Source organism: Piliocolobus tephrosceles, chromosome 3 (assembly GCF_002776525.5).
Source record: "Piliocolobus tephrosceles isolate RC106 chromosome 3, ASM277652v3, whole genome shotgun sequence".
NCBI lineage: Eukaryota > Metazoa > Chordata > Mammalia > Primates > Cercopithecidae > Piliocolobus > Piliocolobus tephrosceles.
Genome location: NC_045436.1, coordinates 161,562,390 through 161,576,036, shown reverse-complemented (window position 1 = coordinate 161,576,036; position 13,647 = coordinate 161,562,390). Strand labels below are relative to the sequence as shown.

Here is a 13,647-nt window from a genome sequence, read left to right as displayed (position 1 = left end):
GGCTAGTTTTTGTATTTTTAGTAGAGACGGGGTTTCACCGTGTTAGCCAGGATGGTCTCGATCTCCTGACCTCGTGATCCGCCCGTCTCGGCCTCCCAAAGTGCTGGGATTACAGGCTTGAGCCACCGCGCCTGGCAGGTACTTGTAATATTCTAAGGCTTTAATCTTGAGTGCCTGGGAGAGAATGCTGGCGCAATTCATACAAAGTTAGAAAATCAAGACAAACATGTTTTCCTGTGTGTGGATAGGAAAATGGTGATGAATTTACCCAGAGACCTGTTTAATCTAAAATATTACTAGGGTGCAGAGAAACAATGGCATATAACAAGTGTTCAATAAATGCTTGTCAAAGGAATAAATAAATGACATACACTATCTGCTCTGAGAATTAAGGAGCACCAGATAAAACAGCTAAGCAAGACTCTTACCAAGTCTGGTACACAAAAGATGAAATGGTAATGATAGCTGCAGGAAAAAAAGATTCCACAATGAGTTTGAAAAGCCCCGGACAAAACCATCCACACAAGTTTCTTCACATCTTGAAGGATACAGAGAAACTAGCAGGTGGATGAGGCAGTCAGCAAGCAAAGAAGGAGGTAGCTCTTATCAGCAAATGCTAGCAGGAATATAGGGCTGGCCCATGATGTGGATACTCCGTGCAGACTAACGATTTCTCACCTTTTCAAAAAGGCATTGAAATATTGCTTAAACATTTATTTAGAATAGTGGTTGAGAGTTTCAGATAGGAAGGATGCAGAAAGGAACATTATTCAATCTTTTCTAGAATGTTCCCAGCAATTCAGCTCTGGCCCAGACTTCCATCGCCTACTCAGCAAAGCAGTTACCAGTATCCCTCCTCTTCAGGAGGTGGTTTAGGAAACAGCCACTGTTGCTCAATGTGCCTCTTGAGATGATCAGCACCCAAGCAGCAATCATGGAGAAGATAACCACATTTAGTCTTTTTCCTGAATAGAGTGATTCTACATTGCTTTTCTTTCATCTCCAGTGACATTTCCATGTCCCTTTGAGATTCATGCCCCAATGTCCTTGATTCTGCTTTGCCTGAGATGCACATTCGTAAGGTCAGTCCTCTTCCAGTACAATCACCAAGTACAAGGTGGGGACCACATAAACTTCTTCAAATTAAAACAATTGTAGTGCTATTTGTGTGGCACAAGAAAGAGGGGCTTATTTTCCCCCTTAGGATTCCAAATTTTCAGCTGCTTCTGAAGTAGTGGTGGCAGAAAGGTGAGCACACAGGGTAACTGGTATCCAGCCAAACCTCTCAGAGATGTTTTATGGCCCCACAACCCTTGGCAAAAGTGCCAGGAAGCCCGCTCTCCCTTTCTGCAAATGCCGGCACACCACCGGGGGTGGTCACACCTGGGCCAGCAGCGTGCTTTGAACTCTTGTTATCTGGCAGCAACCGTCCCTGAATCTCTCTCCAAGGCTGAGAGCAGCTGTCAGATCAATGCCTGCAGACTGGGATTGCTACATTCCCAGGCCGAATCTCATAAACAGCAACCAGGTTATCTGCTCCGTCATACTGGGCTCTAGCTTGCCCTGAATTCTTCAGTGAAGGAGTCATTTTTCTGTCACTGCCTGCGTCAATGCCTCTACCCCATGAGAGCCACCATCAAGATAAAAGCCTCAGGGGAGGGGTCCCGTTCAGTTAATCGATCAATCAAAGAGTTGTCTCCATTATTCTCTTAACTCTTACCTATCTTCACTAAATACCTACAGCCACTGGCTGGACTCCAGAGGCCCCTCCTCCCCTCCTCCAAACATGAATGCTTCTGGGACTAGTCATAAATACGATGTTTGGATATTTGATGATCAGTGTGTGATACCTCAGACCTGGTACTGGAGGCCATACAGACATGAGGCAACACAAAGGCCACTTCCACATTCTGAGCTCACACCTCCACCTGCCCATCCCTCCTGTTGAGAGGCCCCATGGAGGGGGTTCTTCCTGCTGATAATGCCCAGTCACAGAGTCCCATCAGTAAAGAGAAGTAATTTCTTTCTTTAGACAAATTTTAGATATAAAGTTTGAGGATTTCTCTCCTCAGAAATAAGTCAATTCATTTTGAGGACTAATATCCATCATCTATAAGGAACTTAAATCAACAAGAAAAAAGAACCCCATTAAAAAGTGGAACAAAGGAGATGAGTAGGCACATCTCAAAAGAAGACATACAAGCGGCCAACAAACATATGAAAAAAAAATGTTCAATATCACTAATCATCAGAGAGATGTAAATCAAAACCTCAGTGAGATACCATCTCACACCAGTCAGAATGGCTATTATTAAAAAGCCAGAAAATAACAGATGTTGGCGAGGTTGCAGAGAAAAGGAATGTTTATACACTGTTGGTGGGAATACAAATTAGTTCAGAAGACTATAGAACGCAGTTTGTAGATTTCTCAAAGAAATAAAAATAGAATTGCCATTTGACCCAGCAATCCCATTACCGGGACATAGTCAAAGGAAAATAAATCTTTCTACCAGAAAGACACCTACACTCACACGTTTATTGCAGCACTATTCATAATAGCAAAGACATGAAATCAACCCAGGCACCCATCAATGGTGCATTGGATAAAGAAAATGTGGTACATATACACCATGGAATATGACACAGCCATAAAAAAGAATGAAATCATGTCCTTTGCAGCAACATGGATACAGCTGGGGGCCATTATCCTAAGCAAATTAATGCAAGAACAAAAAGTAAATACTGCATGTTCTCACTTATAAGTGGGAGCTAAATATTGAGTGCATAAAGACAGAAAGATGAGAACAATAAACACTAGAGATTCCAAAGGGGAGAGGGAGGGAGACAAAGGTTGAAAAACTACCTACTGGGTACTATGTTTACTATTTCAGCCACTGGATCATTAGAAACCCAAAGCTCAGCATTATACAATATACCCAATTAACAAACCTTCACATGTACCTCTTGAATCTAAAAAAAAGAAAAAGGAAAGAAATAGGTCCATTTGTTTTACAATTCCTTTGCACAACTCTAGGAACTACTAAAAGAAATAGCAAGTACTCACCCACTCATCCCATAACAAGATGGTGGGGGGAAAAAAATGAGGATGTCTCCAATACTCACAAAAGAAACTGTAACATTGTTTTTCAAAATTTTTACAGACAAAATACATCTTAATTCCTTCTACTTTTTAGAGGAAACTTTTAGAAGAGAGGGAATAACAAAATTGAACAGAGAATGAGACTGGGAGCCACAGAGTTAGGGAAAGAGAAATGAGAAAAAGATATATAATGTTTCCTTCCAAAGAGTTCTGAGTTTGGACATTCCTTAAATTTGTATTATATTTTATTACATATATATTATTATTAGCAAATTTATTGAACACTTACCAGGTGTCATGTGCTGTCTATGCATTTTATAAGCATTAACTTGTACACTTTATTTAATCTTTACGGCAAACCGAAGACGTACGATGATGGTATTATCTTCATTTCATACCTGAGGAAATTAGACAACTTGTCCAAGGTCACAGAATGAGAGATGGCAGAACGTGGTTTTTATCCATGTCTTTCTGCTCTTAATATTCAGCTGAATTAACTCCCAAACAAAAATAAAATTTCATATAAATAAAATGTATTACTAATCTTTACAACCAAACATAGAGGAGATATTTGCATATGCATCATAGTACAGAGGAAATGTATAAAATGGTAAGTTTTGGCTGAGTGCAGTGACTCAGGCCTGTAATCCTAGCACTTTGGGAGGCTGAGGCAGGAGGATCACTTGAGGCCAGGAGTTCAAGATTGCCGTGAGCTATGATCACACCACTGTACTTCAGCCTGGGTGACAGAGCAGACCCTCACTCAAAAAATAAAGTAAAATTTAGAAAAGCTTGACAATGAATGGGCTTGTTGTACTTAAATTAGCTAGTTAAAATGATTTGGTTTGTTCCAATAACAGTAAGACCTTTCTTCACTCAAAGTTCACCATTCTTTCTGCAGGAGAATAAAAATGTTCTAGAAACATCCCAGATACTGGAGCATTTGGAATGTTAATTTTAGCAAGTCCCCATGTTTGGAACATCTGCCTCACTGAGAGATATCCATTGATAACACACGGGGGAGAAGGTAAAGAGTACAAGAGAAGCGTATAATTCAGGGACCATCTCCAAGGGCAAAAGATATCATCATGATGTTTGACTCTGGACTTGAGTCAAAAAGCAGAGGAGGCTAAAAAATGTGCTTTCAGTTGTCAAGAGAATAAATCTCATCCTCCCATCCTAGAGGCGGAGAGTGGAGCTCATTAGCATAAAGTAGAAAGTCCTCCAGGACTCTTCATCAACCTTCTGTTCACACTGCTGTGCATTACGCTTGTAAGAGACAGTACCTTGAGGTAGTTAAGAAAACAGGCTCAAAGCCAGGCTGCATCTCTTGATAGCCCAGCTTTTTAACCCGCTAAATACATCAACTTTTCTGTGCCTCGATTTCCTCATCCATCAATGGGAATAATAATAATACTTATCTCATAGAGTTATTGTGAGAATTTGATGAGCTGATCTACACAAAGGGATTGCAATTTTGTCCAGCAAATGGCCAACGCCACATACAAATGTCTGTTGCCATTGTTACAAAAATGTAAAGTGATGACACTGAACTCCTCCGTCTATATTCTGTAAGCAGCACCCAACTTCCTAACAGAAATTCTTGAAAAGTCCAAGGTTATACTGTAGCACCTTCTTTTAAAGGTCCTAGGGAAATGGCAAAAGTCTAATTAAATTTGTTCTCAGAAACAAAAATTGATTTTCTTTTTCAACAATTCTATTAATTGAATCTCCTCCTTCACCTCAGCCAAAGGCTAGAACTTTGAAGAACAAACTCCTGTCTTTGTCATTTAAATAAGTTAGTCTTATACTACTTTGTCAATAATAACACCTTTTAGTGGAAGTTAAGCACAATACTAAACTTGCTACTAATGCATCTTATGCCACCTCTCAAATAATCAAAATAATGCAAATATAAACCATTCTCATACACAAAAATTAGCAAAAAAGAAAAAACAAAACTAAGCAAACAATTATACCTAAAGCTGGCAGAGTTGCAACTAGGCACATATACTCAAGCATATATTTTGGGTAACAGTGTAAAATGTTTTGACCCTTTTGGAAAACATCGTGACAGTATGCTTTTAAAAATTATAAAATTTACTCCTATAAATTTATATTTAAAAACTATTCAAAAGATGAAAGCTATAGGCACAAAGACAGCAGGGTTTTTGTAGTAAAAGTAAAGAATGAAATATACATAATATAAATTGCTTTATTTTCTCAATTTTATGGTACTTTTTTGGATTTTTTTTTTTTTTTTTTTTTTTTTTTTTTTTTCTGAGATGGAGTCTCACTCTGTGGCCCAGGCTGGAGTGCAGTGGTTCAATCTCAGCCAACTGCAACCTCTGCCTCCCGCATGCAAGCAATTCTTGTGCCTCAGCCTCCCGAGTAGCTGGGATTACAGGCACCCACAACCACACCCGGCTAATTTTTATATTTTTAGTAGAGATTAGGTTTCACCATTGTGGCCAGGCTGGTCTTGAATTCCTGACCTCAAGTGATCTGCTTGCCTCGGCCTCTCAAGGTGCTGAGATTACAGGCATGAGCCACTGCACCTGGCCCTTTTTTGGATAATTTTTAACATTTCTGAAGTTTAACTACATCTTGTTTTCAGTGTATACATGTAAAGTGGTGATATTTCTTTTCTTCTTTGAAAAGCTGTTATGAAAGCAATGATGCATCTTAAAATCAGTGGCATCTTATGATCAAGAAAATGCAATAGTATGCCATCATTAAAAATAGTAACTATGGAAGTCATACAGAAACATGAAAATATAGATTACAACCACATTAAATTGTATATAATTTAGGGCTAAAGAAGAAAGGACAATATAGACAAATTCAGTTTGACTTACAAGTAAGTTTTATCTTTGTCCGGAGCCATGAGGCCCGGAGTTAGCCGACCTCTGTTGCTTGATCTCCGCAAAGCGGAGACAAAATGGCACATTTCCGGGTTCTTCATTATAACCTGTTCCCGCGCGCGCCTAAAACCCTTCCTGAGGGCGCCAAAACCTTTCCAGCGCGCGCCCAAACCTTTCCCCGGCGCGCAAACCTTTTCGCGCCCAGAAAGATATGCAGCCTACGGCGCAGGTGCGATCCCGCGCCCGGGAACATTACAAACCCACGGCGCATGCGCAATTGTAATTTGAGAAGACCCCCCCCCCGCCCCCCGTCACCGCCCTGGCCCAACCTCTTCCCCTGCCAGCCTATATAAGGCATCGCACCACCATTATTAAACGAGACTTGATCAGGCTATTTGTCTTGTCTCCACTTCTGGTGTTTTCTTGTCTCCTCCATTCCCACTCCCCCTTCCAGGGCCCGTTCAACTGTCCCGCGGGTCGGGACATATCTTTCTTTCACTTAGCATTCCACAAATGTTACTATGATACTACACATGTGTTAACAGTTTTCCCTTTTTTAAAAAAGAAAGAAATATTCCTTCTCTGAGACTCAATTCCTATAAATAAGATGGAAGTCAAAAGTCAGCTAAATGTTCTTATTGATGATAAGCCAAAAACTCAAGAGTTTAATTCTTATCACCGTCTTACATTCCAGTAAGAGCTGAGTAGGGGCATTGATGGGAAGGGGCACAACAGCGTCATTACTGCGTGCAGTAGCCCTGTCTTCACACCCTGGGGGCTGCAGTGGGTTGGGAGGAAGCCCAAAACCAAACCAAATCCCTCAGATCGATTATGGAACCCATGCAGACTGCACACCTACTGTCACATTGGACCAAAAGAGAATTGGGATCCATAGAAAGAGGGAGAATGGAGATAAGACGTGAAGAATAGGACAGGTACTCAAAAATGGGAAAGGGGTCAGTAGGTTGCTGAGGAGATGGGAAATAAAGAGAGCTCTGAAAGGAGAAAAAGTTAATGAGAAACAAAAGACAGGGTGTACTAGAACATCCTCAAAGACACATCATAGAGGTTTTTGTTAAAGGAATAAATGACAGAATGACCTAGCGATGCCTAAATGCTAACACAATACCTGGTCTGGCGTGTGCTGTCATTCTTTTAAACACTTACTCCTTCACTCATTCTGAAAATATTTACTGAGCATCTGTTATATGGCAGGCAATCATCTAGACAAGGTAAAGAAAGCATTGAAGAAAACAGACAAAACTCCATGCCCTCAAGGAGCTTACATTGTGTTGCAAATGGGGGCAAAGTGGAAACGGGAGGTGGAGATGACTGATCATAATAAGCAAATAAAGAAAACAAACAAAACATGAGATAATGATGCCTGCCATGGAGAAGTGCAAGAGTTCAGGGAGATGAGAGTATTTGGGGGTAAGAGAGAAGCCTGCAACTTTAAATTGCATGCTCAGGAAAGACCTCACTGAAAAGGTGATGTTTGTGAAAAGACTTGAGGAAACTACAAGAGCAAGTCATATGGATATCTAAGGAAGGGGGCAAAAACAGCAAGTGCAAAGGCCCTGGGGTAGAAGCACGTCACACGTGTTAAAAGATCAGCAAGGAGCCCAGTGTGAATGCAGGAGAGATGAGCACAGAACCGGAGAGACTGGGGCTTCAGAGACCGTTTGAAGATCACAACTTTTACCCTGAGTGACATGGGGAGACCCTGAAGGGTCTTGAGCTGAAGAGGGGAATGATGGAACTAGTTTTAACAGAGCCTGCTGCTAGGTTGAGAATAGTCCATAGGAGAAAGGAAAGATTCAGTGAGGTCACTTTGAAGCCTGTTTTAATAACCTAGCTAACAGGCTTGGATCAGAGCAATAACTGAAATACACTAAAGAGTGTCTAGGGCCAGGTGCGGTGGTTCACGCTTGTAATCCCACCACTTTGAGAGGCGGAGGCAGGCGAATCACGAGGTCAGGAGATCGAGACCATCCTGGCTAACACGGTGAAACCCTGTCTCTACTAAAAACACAGAAAATTAGCTGGGCTTGGTGGCAGGTGCCTGTAGTCCCAGCTACTTGGGAGGCTGAGGCAGGAGAATGGCGTGAACCCAGGAGGCAGAGCTTGTAGTGAGCTGAGATAGCACCACTGCACTCCAGCCTGGGCGACAGAGTGAGACTCCGTCTCAAAAAAAAAAAAAAAAAAAGAGTGACTAGATCCCAGTCCCAGAGATGTTTTGAAGCTGGATCCCATGAGACTTACAAATGGATTGTGTATGGTATGTGCTAGAAACAGTGGGGTCAGGGTGACCCCAAGCTTTGGGGGTCTGAACAAATGGAAAATGGAGCTTCTAGGTGCTGAGATGGAAAACGCTGTGGGAGGAATAGGTTTAGATGGAGAAAATCAAGAGTCGCCCATGGGGACATCGTAAGTTTGTGAAATGATTAGATATTCAAGCAGAGTTGTCCTGTTGACGGGAGCTTAGGTGGAATAAACATTTGTACAAATGATTAAAGGACAGAAAAATGAGAAATTAAAACTGAGAATGGGACCAAATGAAAGGAGAAAGTCAGAAAGATCAAACAATAATACTAATAATAAAAGAGAGAGGGACAAAGAGGAAGAAATAGCCTACAAAACAGGGGAAAGGATGAGAGGCATGCGAGGTGAGAGCCGCTTCCAAGTGCTCACATTGTCAGGTAACCCTCCCATCTACCATTTCCCCTTTTGCCATTCTGCTAAACTAAGAACATGTGTCTGACTCTGCCGCCGCCTGACACTAAATACCAGTGACGTGATGATTTCCTGTACGTTTGTCTTAAATGTGCTCATGTTTGTCTGAAATGTGTTCATTCCGGCCGGGCTGTGGGATCACAGGAAATTGGAAATCTGATCACAGCTCAGAGGCACCCAGCCTTCTGCATCATACACTGCCGACCCAGCCTGCATCCTCTTTAATAGCTGTTCACTGTGGAATAAGAATTGTTCTCAGGTCTTTCCTCTGCACTCCTGACTTAGGCAGGCTGGGGAAAGGCTGTTCACCATTAATAAGGAGGATTAGGGAGACATGAAGAGAGGGAAGGTGGAAAACGAGGTGGGGAATTCCCCAGTCAGCAGCTTTCTCTTGTCTGCTTTTGCCTGCAGTTAGGTACCAAGGCTGATTTAAAGCAAAGAATTAGCTTCTCTGGAATAATCCCAGGAAAGCTATCTCGCAGCCTTTCCTTTTGGGTTTATTTCTTTGATTCTCCGTTTCCACAGCAAATCTGGAGGAGCTAAGGTAACCCAAAAGTCCTGGGGCTTGCCTTACCACTTACTGGCTGTGTCATCTTGGGCAAGTCACACACCCTGTCAGCGCTGGGCTGTCTCATTTGGAAAAATGAAGATAATTAGCGATTGCCTTCCAGAAGGCAGGATGCCCAGCCAGATGATCTGGCTCAACCCCTTCCAGCTCTGAGGTCTATGATCGTGTGATGTTTATAGATAGTGAAATGCACAAGGGCAGGAGTTGAGAGATGTGAGCAGGAAACAGATGAGCTCGGTCACTCTCCCACACCCCCTCCAAGTGGAACTTCTTATGGGATCTTTAGCTAAAAGAGAAAAACCACTATCTTGGTTCTCTGTTATGTGCAGAGTAGTGGAACAAGAAACAATGAGGAAAACTGCATACTTTGCATTCAACCAAAGCTGGGTTTGAATTCTTTGTTCTAACATTTCTTTTTTTTTTTTTTTTTTTTTTTTGGATACGGAGTCTCGCTCTGTTTTCCAGGCTGGAGTATAGTGATGTGATCTCAGCTCACTGCAACTGAGAGGTTCTCAGCTGGAGTATAGTGATGCGATCTCAGCTCACTGCAACTGCCAGGTTCAAGCAATTCTCCTGCCTCAGCTTCCTGAGTAGCTGGGACTATGGGCGCACGCTGCCATGCCCGGCTGATGTTTTTGTATTTTTAGTAGAAACGAGGTTTCACTGTGTTGCCCAGGCTGGTTTCGAACTCCTCAGCTCAGGCAATCTGCCCACCTCAGCCTCCCAAAGTGCTAGGATTACAGGTTCCATCACTTCTTATAACATAGCCTTGCACAAATGACTTCCATTCTCTATGTCTTAGGGGACTCATCTGTAAAATGAATATAGAATAACACCAAGAAATCCGGGTTGTTGAGAATATTAAATAAGATGATATCAACAGAGAGTAGGTGGTCAGAAATTAAATAAACAAATACATAACTAAGAAAATAAAGATGATAACTTTAAAATGCCAAGTTTATCAGTCATGGTGCAGACATAAAAAACAGAAATCATTCTAGGTATTTTAGACAGGAGGTACTTAATACAGAGGATTATTTACTCAGGTGACTGACAAGCACCCAGCATACCCTCACCTCCAACCTCAGCTGAGGCTCTGGACCTCCAAACCCCAGCCTGGGCCTAGGATTCCAGCATCCTCATTACCTGGGAGAGAAAATCAGACATTAATGAAAAATCTGAGAGCAGACTGACGAGAGAAGAGCACTGGGCACCAGAGTTGTTGGGGCGCAAAATGGTGATGAGAGGCAAAAAATAACTTACATGATTGCCTAGTGCTTGCAAGGAACACCTTTTTCCTAGTCTTAGTTACCATGGGGGAAAGATTTCCGTGGGAAACAGCTGTCTTTCCCCATCCAATTGCAGTGGGGGAATGGAGGGATTCTTTTGTTTGAATTTGGGAAGAACAACTGAGCCTGCGTAGCTCAGCTCAGCTCCATCCTCATCTCAGGCACCAGCTACTCTCAGGCAGCTGGCATTCCTTGTGATTTCAGCAAGCACCAGTGTGATGTGGGAACATCCTGCAATGACTGGATGGATAAAGTGACCTAATCCTTGATTATAGTGATGGGCTACTTGCTTCTCATGGACAAACCTAGAATCAGCTCCCATAGAAATAAAGATGATGCCATTTTAGCTGCCATTTTGACTCTCTTATTTCTCAATTTGTTCAAAGCCCAGGTAGGCATAAAATACTACACAGCCATAAAAAAAGGAAGAAATTATGTCCTTTGCAACAACATGGATGCAGCTGGAGGCCACTTACCTAAGCAAATTAACACAGGAACAGAAACCCAAATACCAGATCTTCTCACATATAAGTGGGAAGTAAACATTGAGTCCTCATGGACATAAAGGTGGCAACAGTGGACACTGGGGACTACTAGGGTGGGGAGGGTAGAAGGGAGGCAAGGGTTGAAAAACTAACTATTGGGTACTATGCTTGGTACATGGGTGACAGGATCATGCATATCATCCCAAACCTCAGCATCAAGCAGTATTCCCAGGTAACAAACAGGCTCATGTACCCCCTGAATCTAAAATAAAAGTCAAGGAAAAAAAAAAAACCTAGGTAGGGAATAAAGATAGGACCCCTCAGAAGCTCCCAACAATGAGGATTAGACATGGTCTTTGATCTAATACTGCCTAAACATACCCATTACAATTAGTAAGAATTATCGTGAACCAATTAAGGCTGTAAATTGTTCTTGTTATCAAAAGTCGATATTTATCGGCCAAAGTCCATCTTTTTGTTTGCCAGTGGATTTATCTTCCTCCTCCAGTTGTTGTTAGGGTTATGGGGGAATCTGTTTAAAATGCAGATATGCAGGCTTCAACCCCTGGGATTCTGAGTCAGTCACTGTTTCTTTTACAAACACCCCAAGTGACTGCCATACTTTGGGACGCAAGTTCTATAACTAGTGATTCTCAACCTTGGCTACACATTGGAATAACCTGAAAAGCTTTAAAAAAATACTGAGGACTGGGCCCCACTTCCAGAAATTCAAATTTAATTGATTATGGATGAAGCTTGGGTATCTGGACCTTTTTGTTGTTGTTGTTGTTGAGACGGAGAAGTCTTGCTCTGTCACCCAGGCTGGAGTGCAGTGGCACAATCTTGGCTCACTGCCACCTCTGCCTCCCAGGTTCAAGTGATTCTTCTGCCTCAGCCTCCTGAGTAGCTGGGATTACAGGCACACGCTGCCACACCCAGCTAATTTTTGTATTTTTGATAGAGACGGGATTTCACCATGTTGGCCAGGCTGGTCTCGAACTTCTGACCACCTCAGGTGATCCGCCCACCTCAGCCTCCCAAAGTGCTGGGATTATAGGCGTGAGCCACCACACCCAGCCTATATGGATCTTTTAAAAGTTCTCCAGGTAATTCTATCGTTCAGCCTCGGTGAGATCCACCGGTATATCCCTCAAAAGAAATCTTTCTCTAAAAGATTTGTTGGCCAGGCACAGTGGCTCATGCCTGTAATCCCAACACTTTGGGAGGTCGAGGTGAGTAGACCACTTGAGGTCAGGAGTTCAAGACCAGTCTGACCAATATGGTGAAACCCTGTCTCTACTAAAAAGAAAAAAAATACAAAATTAGCTGGGTATAGTGGCACATGACTGTAATCCCAGCTACTTGGGAGGCTGAGACAGGAGAATCACTTGAACCTGGGAGGCAGAGATTGCAGTGAGCCAAGATGGCATCATTGCACTCCAGCCTCAGAAACAAGAGCAAAACTCTGTCTCAAAAAAAAAAAAAAAAAAAAAAAAGATTTGCCGATGGCAGGGAAAGCTTTCTGTTCATTGGATGCCTCCTGGTCTCTCGGGTTCCTATTTCTCTATAAGGGACAACATGGTAGCTGAAGGCATTTTTGGAAATGCAGACCAAAATCCCAAAATCTCACTGCCAGCATCAAAACTCATTACCGCTCTATGGCTGCCCAGCTCCTCATTCCACCCTGCTCCATTGTGGTTCTAACCCGTTTTCAAATGAAGTGCAATTTACATCTCTTTAACTAGACTGGTGTTATTACCATTGCAATCCTATTGATTGCAGTGCTGCTCTTAGCAACTCGCTCCAATTTGATCATCCTTAGTCATTCTTGCATAACTACATGTGTATAAACAAGCCCTGGTATTTAGCTAGCACATGTTTTGGGATGAGAAGGATCATCTTTAAATCACTAACCTGCCTGTGAAATGAACACAAAACAGTCAAAGCCCCCAACTTCAGCGATTCTTAATCCTCTAGATTTTCCTTCTGAGGAAGGCGTGAATAGGACAAAGATCTGAGGCCAGGTTTTACGGGAGTCAGTTCCCATCTTGTATGGATGCTTCATTTTAAAGGTAAGGGAAGAGAGCGCAAGAGATGCAGTTGATTCAACTAAACACTAGTTCCTGATGGGGCAGTGAACACAGCCCACTCTGGAACCCTGGGAAACACCCCATATGGCACCTTCATTTGTCCTGGGATATGGTCTCTAATTGAAACCGTGTGGACAGAAAAAGGAAGGCATCTGGGAACAGGAGTCTGAGTTCCAGGACTGGAACATCTCTGAGCAGTGTGAAGAGAAAAGGAACTGAGGCAGAAGTTAAGAAAGATCTAGAAGTGGAAGACAGCAACCAGGGCTCCCTTGCATCTTGTTATCTTAAGACAGAAGTGGTTAGGCTTGACAAAGATAACTGCCAACTATACATATCAAATAGTGATTTCAAAGGATGATATAGAAAATGGGGACTGCGAGTTGTTGACCAAGGGGCTGTACCTCTCTGGTGAGAAGTAGGGAAACAGACAGATCACGGAATTTATTTAAAAAAGAAGAGGAAGAGGAAGAGGAAGAAGAAGAAGAAGAAGAAGAAGAAGAAGAAGAAGAAGAAGAAGA

The 13,647-nt window shown here is 42.4% G+C and overlaps 1 protein-coding gene across 5 annotated transcripts in view; it reads right to left on the bottom strand.

Annotated features, from left to right (window-relative positions):
- The window catches only part of PPARGC1A (PPARG coactivator 1 alpha), a 685,332-nt gene that overhangs the window by 434,330 nt on the left and 237,355 nt on the right, over positions 1-13,647 (bottom strand). The window lies entirely within an intron of this gene.